The 12,568-nt window shown below is 39.1% G+C and overlaps 1 protein-coding gene across 3 annotated transcripts in view; it reads right to left on the bottom strand.

Annotated features, from left to right (window-relative positions):
- ABCC4 (ATP binding cassette subfamily C member 4) overlaps positions 1-12,568 on the bottom strand; it is a 2,616,332-nt gene that overhangs the window by 2,016,117 nt on the left and 587,647 nt on the right. The gene's annotated exons all lie outside the window — the stretch shown is intronic.

Genomic DNA, 12,568 nt, shown 5'->3' with positions numbered 1-12,568 from the left:
GACAATCGTACTGCCAAAGTAGTTAAGAAATCCTTCTATGTGGCCCATCTAATTACTAAAGGGTTTGCATCTAGAAATAAAGAGATTATAGTGCCCCTCTATTCATCATTCATTAGACCCATCATAGAGTACAATGCCCCATTTGGGATGTACCTCACAAGACTCTTCCAACAGCTGGAAAGACCAAAAAAGTACCTCACCAAGAGGATTACTGGTCTCAAACATATGTCCTATGTAGCCTGACTGAAAAAACTCCAGCTGTACTCAGTGGCATATCGCTTACTCAGAGGTGATCTCTGCCTGACTTACAAAGCCATGTCCAACTCAGAATTGATGGACATGCTCCACCTAAAGAAATCCAAGCCACTCACTCTAGTGAGCTCAACCTCGCCACAACAATAAATAGAACATGCTGGAGGGATAGATTCCTGTCGCAGAGACTCCTCATGCTTTGGAACAAAATTCCAAATTAGAGAGCCCCTCACTAATACTCTTCAAGAGAAACCTTGACGAGTGGGTGGGTAACAGAAAATACAACCCTGGGATCACTTCATTGGCTCTGCTTGACAGAGGATCAGTTAATTAATCAATGGGGAGGCGAAAGACGATACACCCTGGCTAGTCTTAAATGCCCCTGGGCAGATAGCCTAGTACCTACCTATGAACCTATGATGTTTCCCCCTCAAGTCTGGCATATTTTTCAAATAATCACTGAATCCCAGCTTCAGGCGTTTTATAAGATTCACTAGAAACATGCAGCTGATATTCTCTAGGCAGTTACCAAGCACAAAGTAGAATGGTACAGACAGTGCCCTTCCTAATTAAGGTGCTGGATCTAGAAGCATTCATTCAAGCAACATCTCTGAAGGTTTTTCATCATAAAAGTAAAGTTATGCTTCTGGCTAAAAGACTTTACAGAGGAAAGAGATGGTCTTGTAAGATATATATACTACAGCAAAAGGGAAAACCACAGAGCAGTTTATCACAATTGAGGAAATATTTATTGGAGGTTTTAATAACATCTCTGCAAAAATTATGAAGGTAAATGGATAAAAAGCTTATTCATTATCACCTAAATGCTGTGCCAGACTGGAATAATCAAGAAAGATATACTACTATGGTTGAGGAAATTTCCCTAACTGGAATTTTGGAAGAATTGTGTATGACACAGCAAATACTGCCGTGGGAGCAGTTCCAGCACCTACACAGGACCAGAAAAAGAGAAGCTTTAAGATGTATAAAACTAACCTCTGTTCTCAGGAGTAGTAAACTTTTAAAAATAAACAAAAATCGACCCAGCACTGTGTAATGGTGGTGTTCTGCTCTCCTCTATGCTTCTTTTTAGTGTACTATGAAACTGACAGCAGGACACAAAATGCGAAATCAACAAATACTGTTTATCACTCCTGTCAAAGCACCATAACTCATAGATAGAAAGATACAATTCTTCCTACTAAAGATGAATTATTAGGCTTATGAACTAATTATGTAGGCAGCAACTGCTACTGAAACATACAGGGGATATAAAAAGTGTACCACCCCTGTTAAAATGACAGGTTTTTGTGATATAAAAAATGAGACCACAATAAATCATTTTAAAACTTTTCCCACCTTCAATGTGACCTATAACCTGTACAATTCAATTGAAAAACAAACAAATCTGTTAGGGGAAAACATATAAAAATAAAAAAAATGTACAATAAGCTGGTTGCATAAGTGTGCACACCCTTAAACTAATACGTTGTTGAAGCACCTTTTGATTTAATTACAGCATTTAGTCTTATTGGGTAGGAGTCTATCAGCATGGCACATCTTGACGTGGCAATATTTGCCCACTCTTCCTTGCAAATCTGTCAGATTGTGAGGGCTTCTCTTGCGCAAAGCCCTCTTCAGGTCACCCCACAGATTTTCTATTGGAATTAGGTCTGGGCTCTGGCTCGGCCATTCCAAAACTTTAATTTTCTTCTGGTGAAGCCATTCTTTTGCTGATTTGGATGTATGCTTGGGGTCATTGTCGTGTTGAAAGGTGAAATTCTAGCAGACGCCTGAAGGTTTTTTGCCAAAAGTGACTGGTATTTGGAACTGTTCAGAATTCCCTTCACCTCGACTAAAGCCCTAGTTCCAGATGAAGAAAAGCAACCCCAAAGCATGATACTGCCACCACCATGCTTCACTGTGGGGTGGTGTACTTTGGGTGATGCGAAGTGTTGTTTTTGCGCCAAACATACCTTTTGGAATTGTGGCCAGAAAGTTCAACCTTGGTCTCATCAGAGCATAACACATTTTCCCACATGCTTCTGGGAGACTTGATGTATTGTTTTGCAAATTTTAGCCAGGCCTGGTTGTTTTTCTGTGTAAGAAAAGGCTTCTCTCTTGCAACCCTACCCCATAGTCCAGACATACAGAGAATACGGGGAGATTGTTGTCACGTAGTACACAACCAGTACTTGCCAGAAATTCCTGCAGCTCCTTCAGTGTTGCTGTAAGTCCCCTGGCAGCCTCTATGACCAGTTTTCGTCTCGTCTTTTCATCAATTTTGGAGGGATGTCCACTTCTTTGCAATGTCACTGCTGTCCCATATTTTCTCTACTTTTTGATGACTATCTTAACCCTGTTCTATGGTACATCCAATGCTGTGGATATTTTTTGTACCCTTCTCCTGACTGATACCTTTCAACAATGAGATCCCTTTGATGCTTTGGAAGCTCTCTGCAAACCATGGCTTTTGTTGTAACAGGCAACTGAGTAAATGTCAGGAAAATCCTACTAGGACAGCAGAACTTTAATTTGCGGTTAATCAGAGTCTCATTAACTGATGGCAGGTGTGTACCCAAGAAGATTGAATACTGTAATTAAATCAAAAAGTTCTTCAACAAAGTATTAGTTTAAGGATGTGAACACTTAATGCAACCAGCTTATTGTACGTTTTTTATTTTTTTATATTTTTTCCCCCAACAGATTTGTTTTTCAATTGAACTGTACAGGTTATAGGTCACATTAAAGGTGGGAAAAGTTTTGAAATGATTTATTGTGGTCTTATCTTTTTATATCACAAAAACCTGGCATTTTAACAGGGGTGTGTACACTTTTTATATCCACTGTAAAACGCAAGAAAAGTAAAGGATGAAGTGGATTCTCCAAAATTCAAAGTTTGATCTGGAGATTTAGGCATGGTATATAGGCTGTGCGCATTTGTATGAGAAGCTACTTTTTGCTGGTTATCACTGATATCACTCACCAAATATGTCTATTTGGAAAGGTGTTCATGCAAATGGCTTGCCTGTAGGTGGCTTTCAGACAGAGACAGAGAGAGCTGTGATTTTTTTACATATTATTAAAAAATGCACAGAAACCATTTTTAAGGACTGAATGTTTTATAGTATTTTTGCAATATACTGTACTATGTGTATCTTATTTATATAGGAAGAGATCATCATCAAACCCATTTTCCCCATGTCCTACATGGGGTCAGGATGTTGTGCTAACTGTTGCCATCTGTCTCAATTCAATGCCACACTCCTGCCTTCTTTGACACTCATCCCTGACTGTCATAGATCGTTTCTCACACAATCTAGCCACCTCTTTGCTGGATGCCATTGTTTCCTCTTACTTTCTTCCTATCTGTATCACATCTTCTTCACCAGATTGTCTTCTGCTTTTCTGCAAATATGCCCAAACCACCTTAATCTGTTCTTTTTGATCTTTTCTACAATTGGAGCTACTTTAGCTTCTGCTCGGATGTCCTCATTTCTACGTCTATCCCACAGTGTACAGCCTACCATCCATCTCAGGCACTTAATTTCCATCACCTCCATCTTCCTCATCTGCTCTGCCTTTACTGCCCAATTTCTGTACCATACAGTAGTACTGGTTGCACCACTATTTGGTACACCTTACTTTTCAGCTTCTTTGGCATTCTTCTGTCATAAACTACACCTGACAATCTATGCTAGTTGGCTGCAGCCCCTCTGATTCTAGCTTGGACCTCTTCATTCAGACTTCCCTTCTCCTCAACCACCCTCCAGATACTTGAAGCTATTAACCTGTTTCACTATCTTCCCTTCTATCTCAATTCTCACCTTCTTCTGATTCTCCCCATTTGCTGCCATTACCACTGTCTTATCTGTACTTAGTTTCATCCTATGTACCTTCAGTTTTGCATTCCATTCCCCTATCCCTTGCTGAAGTTCTTGCTCAGAGTCTGTTTGTAATGCCACAGCATTTGCATACAGCAACTTTGTTGATCTGTCCACTCCGACCTGTTTACTAATTTCATCCATCACCAGTATGAACAGCAGTGGGCTCTGAGCTGAACCCTGCTGCACACCCACTCCCACTAGAAACCCTTCGTTGAGACAGAGCACTATTCATATTTGAGTCATTGGGTCATTCTAAATAGCCTGCACTAATTCTACCAATGTTTCTGGGACTTTGAACCACTGCAGTTCTGATCAAATCAGTTTTCTTGGGACCCTGTCATATGCTTTCTCCAAGTCTAGGAATGCCTACTCTTTCCTCATCTGCAGCTTCTTCGCAGCTATCTACCTCACTGCAAACATCGTGATGGTCAGCTGTACTACATCCTAATCTGAATCTGAACTGCTCATCTCCCATCTTACTTTTATATTACTCTGTGTACTCTGTGTATCCATTTATCAATCACCCTCTCCCGAACATTCATGCAATGTGACATGAGTTTGATATCACTGTACTGTCCACAGTTGTGGATGTCCCCTTTGTTCTTGCACACTGGCACTAGTATGCCTCTTCTCCAGTCATCTGGGATACTCCTTTCTCTCTACACTGTTATGAATACCTTCAGGAGCCATTTCTCCCCTGTCTCACCTAACATCTTTATCATATCAACTGATAACCTCATCTGAGCCTGCTACTTTCCCTGACTACATTTCCCTTAGTGCTGTTCTTGCTTCTTCTATGGTGGGCTCCTCTTCTTCTCTTATCATAGGCTGTGCCTGAGCCAGTACAGCTTCTGTGCAATTTTCTTCATTCAGAAGCTGCTGGAAGTACTCCATCCAGTGGTCTCTGATGTCCTGTAGACTGTTGATCAGGTTGCTTTGTGACCCGATGTTTCCTTGTGCCCACCTACTGAATCACTTTCCAGAAGTTGGTAGAGTGCCTTTGTTGCCCTGTTCTTTGCTATTGCAACTCCTTTCTTAGCCAACCAGTATTCCTTCCTAGCCTGGTCCATCTCTTCGATCTCGCACTTTTTCCTGCACTCCATTCTTTTGATGACTTCCTGCATTCCACCTCCAGCTTTCCTTATGTATTTTATTTCCATACCTGGCTTGACACATATGTATTCTGTAGTCCTCCCATATGCTGTTTTGAGATGCTACCATTTCTTCTTCAACTCCACCTATTTCCTCCTCTTCTTGGGGTGCTAGAGCCCTTAAGTAATTTCTTGAACTGTTGTACTATCTCGCCAGTCAATTTTCAGGTCTTCTGACCTTAAATCCTTCCCTGACCACTGCTTGCAGCTGATTGTGGCAACCAGTGGTTTTGCTGTCGGCCAAGTGTTTCACTGGGAATGACTTTACAATAACTGATTCTAACCGAGTACCCTTTCCTTACTAGGAGGAAGGTTACCTGAGTTGCACGTTGGCCACTTTTGTGATCACTCCATGTGATCTTATGACTGTCTCTTTTCTGAACTATGTGTTGATGGTACTATCAAGCCTTTCGCCAGACAGAAGTCAAGAATGGCCTCTCCTTTATTCCTCTTGCCCTACCCATGTGAAACCAGGCAGTCCTCATATCCTGTTCTATCTGTCCCAATATGTGCATTCAAGTCACACATTATCAGCAACTCAGGTTGTCCTTCGATGTTTTATCTAGTAGGTCCTGTCACTGCTGCATGAATGTACTCTTTTCTTCACTATCACGGCCCTGCTGTGGGCCATATACTGAGATTATGAATACTGCCCTATCATTACAGTGTCTGACTGCCATGAGTCTGTCACTAATTTTGAAGACACCCCTCACTGTCTTCTGAAGTCTCTCTCTCACGACAATTCCCACACCATTTCTCCTGAGCAGTACAATCTGGATTCCAAGCCAAGTGGCTTTTTGCTGCAATGCAATTCCATAGGATGTCCAGCCTTCTCCATCTTATCATGTCATCCATTTCCAAGCTCCATCCTATCAATGAACCTACTTTGAGTGTACAGTTCTTAGTTCCTGTTTGGCAGGAACCGGGCTATTCCACGTAACCCTGGGAAACTGGACACCAGCCAGTAGGTTACTGGCAAATGTCCTGAGATTTTAGGACAAAATTATTTTCTATATTTTATGTCATAATTGCATAAAACAGTTATTCTGAATCTGAAACACCTAAATGTTATAAGAAATAGGAATAGACTTTGCAAAATCTGATGTTTGTAGCACAAATGTCCCACTTTGGGCATTTGGAAAGGTGGCAACCCTACCAGCCAGCAGGTTACTCACCTAGGTCTGGGATTTACACACACTGGCCAACAGGGGCATATACACCCCTCCCACTATTAGCACGGGTCCTTGGCAGTGGCGGCTGGTGACTTCAAATCAAAGAGGGGGCTGCAGGGGACAGCTGAATGGGTGGGGCCAACAGGAAGGGTGTGGTCAACTAGAAAAGTGTGGGGCTATGGCACACTGGGATCAATGCTGTCCATGCTTACCAATTTACATGAAATACATGCTTCCAGATGTAGTTCTCTGGTAATCTGCATTTCTTCATCTTATTTTACACAAAGTAAACCCTTAATGTGCAGCAAAATGCTAAAGTTTATCCAATCTATTATGAAAGTATTACTTATTTAAAAATGTTAAGAATACAATGCTGCTTTCAAAGTACAGCTTTCTGCTAAATAGTAAATTTCTTAAATCAGACATTTTGATACTGTAATGAATTGTGTGATTTTTCTTTTTAATAATGTCTCCATATGCTTCTTGCCTGCTAGCTCCCATGGTCATTCAGCCAACTGACATCTCACATGTTCATTTTAAACTTTAGAAGACAAATGGAGATGAACTGAATGATGTTAAGTACTCTATAGAGGCATCCCATTCCACAATGCCAGTTTACTGGCATGCACTCAACTGTCAACTCACTTTTACGCAATCACCCCATCCTTTAGGCACAATATCCATCCATAAGATCAGTACAGACTGCTGCTTTCTTTGCCTGTCACTCAGAAGTACATTCAAAAAAATCATGCCTTCCTCTTCATAAGTTATAACTGCTATGACGGTGACCACAATAAACTAGGCTCAGCTTGCACGCAGTTAGTCAGTACATAGCACATCTGTTTGTTATACAAATCCCATTTATTAAATGTAATCAGCACACTAACCTTTTATTATGTATCTCTACATGTATATTAGTTATAGCAAAAGCTTAGTGAATGCATTTCTCTTTTGCCTGCTTTTATAATTAGTAGCAGATCCTGTGTCTAGAATCTGTATCTAATAGCAGAATTGCTTTAGATGTCCAGCTATTCCCCTGTTTTAACATAGTCAGCAACCTAGCTGCCAGTTTGGTAATTTTATTACTATATATTAGTTCATCATTTGTATTTAAACAGTGTTCATTGTTCTCATTTGTTGCTGAAACGTTCCTCCAGTCTCCTCAATAAACAAGCTAAGCCTAATAACAACATGGAGATCAAAGTGAAAATATAAATAACATTTACATGCTGCTACTGATCATAGGACAGTCACAGAAATGTGTCTACATAGTTTGCAAATGATGAAATTAAAAGTGGTTGCTGCATTTTTAGACCGATGAGAAGGGAGCACTGTGTCCAGATTTCTTCCCCTATAGTGTTATAAAACAGCATCCCAGGTCACAACAAAGATGAAACATTTTCCATCAGCTGTTCTGAACTTGGCACGTTACCAGTCTCTTCATGTATAGCTACATAAAGCAGTTAAAACATCAATGTAATAAATTAAAAACCTATTTTGTATTATTCCATTTTTCAGTCATCTATTTTATGCATAATTATAACAATATGCAAATTCTTCCTCCAATAACTGAATGGCTGTACAACTATAATTAACTAAAATTGTGTTTATTCAGTGGCTGAGGTACAGACTGACTGATAAAAATCTCATGAAATCTGCTTTTTAAATGAAGGACTGCGATTTCTTGGAATAATGTATGTGGACATTACTTTGCAAAATCTGTGAAAGCATGCATTTCACAGCTGTCATGGAATAGTATAGATCTTATACACACAAGACTAGGCATTTAAAATAACTAAGTGATGTGTCATTTAAAATAACTTTGTGATATGAGCAAATTCGCAAATATAAAATAAACTTAGTGACACGACTCACACGAGTTGATTTTTTTGTGCATCTGTGCAAGTTTTCCAACACCGGACTGTCTCGTCTTTCATACACAGTACTACATGGTTGTGGCAAATAAGTTAAAAGTGTCTAAAGTTATTACAATACATATCTTAATAATTAATATAAAATCAAATGCTGTACTGCTGTCCTGGTTAGCCAGAGAGAAATACTGGAGAGAGTCATAAGTGGACAGATAAACAGAGAAGTCGGAGAGCTTTTTTTGATAAGCAGATGGAACTTCATTCTACTTTGCATTGCTAGCATGTGAGTGCATTACTTGGGATTTTGTTTTCCTAACAATGACTTGCTTCTTCCTACCGGGCTCCAGAAATGGCAAACGGGGAACTCAGTTTATGGATTAGTGGCACTCTGGCACAACACACAATATTAAAAGTTAATTTACAGCTTTTCTATGCACCTGACTTGTTATTGAGTGATGTAAGATTTCACCTGGGGTCGCCACACAAAATAAAAATCAAAACACAACAGTCAACTTTTTTTCAGTAGTAAGTTAACAATAATAGCTGGGCGAAATAAAGATTAGATATTAGGAGGAGTGGGACACCTACCTCAGTCAGTTTAGTATTAAAAGATAAAAAGAGTGTCCATCTCCATCACGATTCATGAACTGAAATGATTGGAGCTCCTTCTTTTCTTTTTTCTCTGTCTGACTCCTCTCTCTCTCTTTGTTCAAACTCTCCATTAGTAAGCCAGGCAATCCAAAAAACTATGCAAACAATGTTGTTTAACGCAATGGCAGCACCGTAGCAAGTACTAGTACTGATTGTTTCTTGCTCTTTTTTTTTGAGAAGAGAGTGAGAACCAATCAGTAGCCATCCAGGCTCCCACGTCACATACGTGACTGCGGACGTGGCAGTCCGACCCCCTTCCAATTTACTGTGCTGTTAAACTGCATAGACTTCTGGGCATAACACTGATGCCTTTCTCTCTCCTTAATCTAGACTGGTTTCACAGCAGTCCAGATTTACAGAAAAAAAAACTAATTAAAAAAAAATCCGGAACTCGAACTGTGCATGCTCGAGTTCCGGGACTTTGCAAGTCAAAAACACAGTATATAAGGTAACAGTCAACTCAATAAAGCCAATACGAAAATCTGTTCCCCTTGGCTCAGATTCGAAATACTGGCACTCCAAACTGCTGTAGTAAAAACACTTCTTTATTCAAACATAAATTGTCAGACATAAGTTAAGCGCTTTCATCTAAAACACTTAGACTTCCTCAGAACAAGGTCTCCTCTTGTCCTTTGAGTTTATATACATACATTTCCTATTACATAATTAATTAACCAATTAAAAAGAAGGATATACATAATTTTAAAGTGCCAGTGTACCTTTTGTTAAAAATAATCATTTAAAATTAATTAAAACATTACTTATGATACCTTTGCTTGATAAATAAATGCAATTCATTTGCATTACCCCCTTGTATAAGAATAAAACTAATTAGTATAAAAAATTCAAAATACAGTGTCACTTCTTTTAAATTAATGACTACAGCCCTGATAATCTTGTCTACCCCATATTTACCAGGATGGGTTTTATTGATATGTGGTCATTCAATCCTGGCGGGGTAGATGCATCCAATTTCACTTGCCATCTAGTTTCCAACTCCCCAATGTTCCCTCCCCTAGGATTCTCCTTGGCTATATCTACAATGCCAAAGTAAAACATACTACAATCCTTACTTCCATCCAAATGCCTCCATAAGGCATTTTTAGTGTCCTTTTTCTTTATACTTATTTATTGCTAACTTATATTTGTATGAATGGGAAGTTGAAAATATATTCACAAGTAAATGGTTCCATGAGATAACTTGTTACTATCGGTTTTTGGATGACATTTTTCTGATTTGGAAAAGTAATAGGGAGGAGTTGGAAGCATTTATGGCCTACTTAAATTCTAGGAGCAATGACCTCAAATTTACTTTCAGTGTGGACCCTCATTCTATGCCCTATTTAGATACATTGATTACAGTGGAGGATGGGAAAATGAAATCTAAAATATTTAGGAAAGACAGTTTCAGTAATGGATATTTAGAATATACTAGTTCACATCCTATCACACAGAAAAAAAGTATAATTAAGGGGCAATGTATTAGGGCCGCTAGGATGACATCTGAATATGCAGACCTGGTAATTGAGTTACAGTGTATAGGGGATATGTTTATTCAAAGGGGATACCCTAAATGGATGGTTGAAAACACAACTAGATATGTGGAGAATGAATGGGGTAAAAAATATGTACCTCTTTTGGGGAAAGGACCCCTAGTTAAGGTGAATAATTCTGAAAATTTAATGATTGAGGCTCCTTTAGACTACACCAGAGCTTGTATACTTCAACACACTCCATGGACTAGTAATGTTAAGAAAATAATTTCCAAGTATTGGAACGTATTAAAAATGGACAAGAAGATTGTGGATATAGTGGGACCTACCCCCAGATTTGTCTCAAGGAATGGGTGTAACATGAAAATGGAGTTAGAAAAGAAAACACATAATAGGGTAAATATAGAGGAAGGGAAAGGAACAACTAGATGTGGTACATGTAACCAGTGTAGGTACATTTTCCCAGTAAATAGTATTAAACTTGAAGACAGATTTGGGACTTTGATAAAATTCAGGAATGGTAATTGCAGAACTTCCCACCTAGTGTATCTTGCCAAATGTTCCAAGTGTCCTAGTTATTATATAGGGAAGACTGACAGAAGTCTGAGAGAGAGAATTTATGACCATTACTATTGTATAAAGAAAAAGGACACTAAAAATGCCTTATGGAGGCATTTGGATGGAAGTAAGGATTGTAGTATGTTTTACTTTGGCATTGTAGATATAGCCAAGGAGAATCCTAGGGGAGGGAACATTAGGATGAAATTAGGGGAGTTGGAAACTAGATGGCAAGTGAAATTGGATGCATCTACCCCGCCAGGATTGAATGACCACATATCAATAAAACCCATCCTGGTAAATATGGGGTAGACAGGATTATCAGGGTTGTAGTCATTAATTTAAAAGAAGTGACACTGTATTTTGAATTTTTTATACTAATTAGTTTTATTCTTATACAAGGGGGTAATGCAAATGAATTGCATTTATTTATCAAGCAAAGGTATCATAAGTAATGTTTTAATTAATTTTAAATGATTATTTTTAACAAAAGGCACACTGGCACTTTGCAAGTCAGTCAGACTCGCTTAGAGCACTACAGCCAGAGATCCAGCCACTAAATATTTTAATTTATAACTATTTTTTTTTTTATTTTTAAAAATAATAAATGTTCCAGGCTTGAATCTTTTTTTTCTTCGCAGCTGGGGGGCTGCAGTCCGATGGCACGAGCCGCCACTGGCCTGGCACAGGTTGGAGTAGGCTGGATCATCAACCGACTGAGCACCGGCAAATACCCATGTCCATCTGGAATATCTTACACTTTCGAGTGGCTAGCCCTGTCACAGTGTGCAGTCTGTGATTCGTGTTCACCTACCTTGAGTATACTGCACGCCACAGTAGATGGCCAAAGAGGTCTATACAACTCTTCCCCCTGTAGGGCACCTATGCTGCTGCTCACAGTTCCATTTATGGAAACATTCAACATGTTTTTCAGAGGTGGGAGGAACCCCACAAAGACACAAACTCCAAACAGGCATTGGACAGAGGTCAGGATCGACCCTTGCACCTAGTGCATGGCAGACAAAGACCTTAAACATTATGCCAACTGGTCTCTTATATAGATAAACAGATATGTACACAGATAGATAAATATGGATGTACTTTGAAATACTAAAGTACAGAAATATCAAACTACTAAATATCGGTCCTGCAAGATCAAAATCCAAAATATTGAAAAAGACACTCACTTTTTTTGTAGGAGGTAAGCCCCCCCCATATATCTACTCCGAGATCGTTCCACACAGGACTAGCTCTGTGCCTTATGCTACATGCCTGCTGTGATAGACAGTGGCTCATCTTTAACTTTGAACAGAATAAAACGAGCATCAAAAATTGAAAAAAAAAATTGTGCGTCTGTGGGGGGTGCATAATTGTCTGTCATGAGTTTGGGACAAGTAGGAAATTATATATGCTTATATCACCAGATCCTTGCATAATTTTTATGCTCCTGTTATTTTATTAAATACTACAGGACTTAACCACTGCTGTATTACTACTTTTTAATGGAAACGTTATAACCCTAATAGAGCGTTC

Source organism: Protopterus annectens, chromosome 5.part1 (genome assembly GCF_019279795.1).
Source record: "Protopterus annectens isolate FY-2018-M chromosome 5.part1, PAN1.0, whole genome shotgun sequence".
Classification (NCBI taxonomy): domain Eukaryota; kingdom Metazoa; phylum Chordata; order Ceratodontiformes; family Protopteridae; genus Protopterus; species Protopterus annectens.
This window is presented reverse-complemented; position numbering and strand designations above follow the sequence as displayed.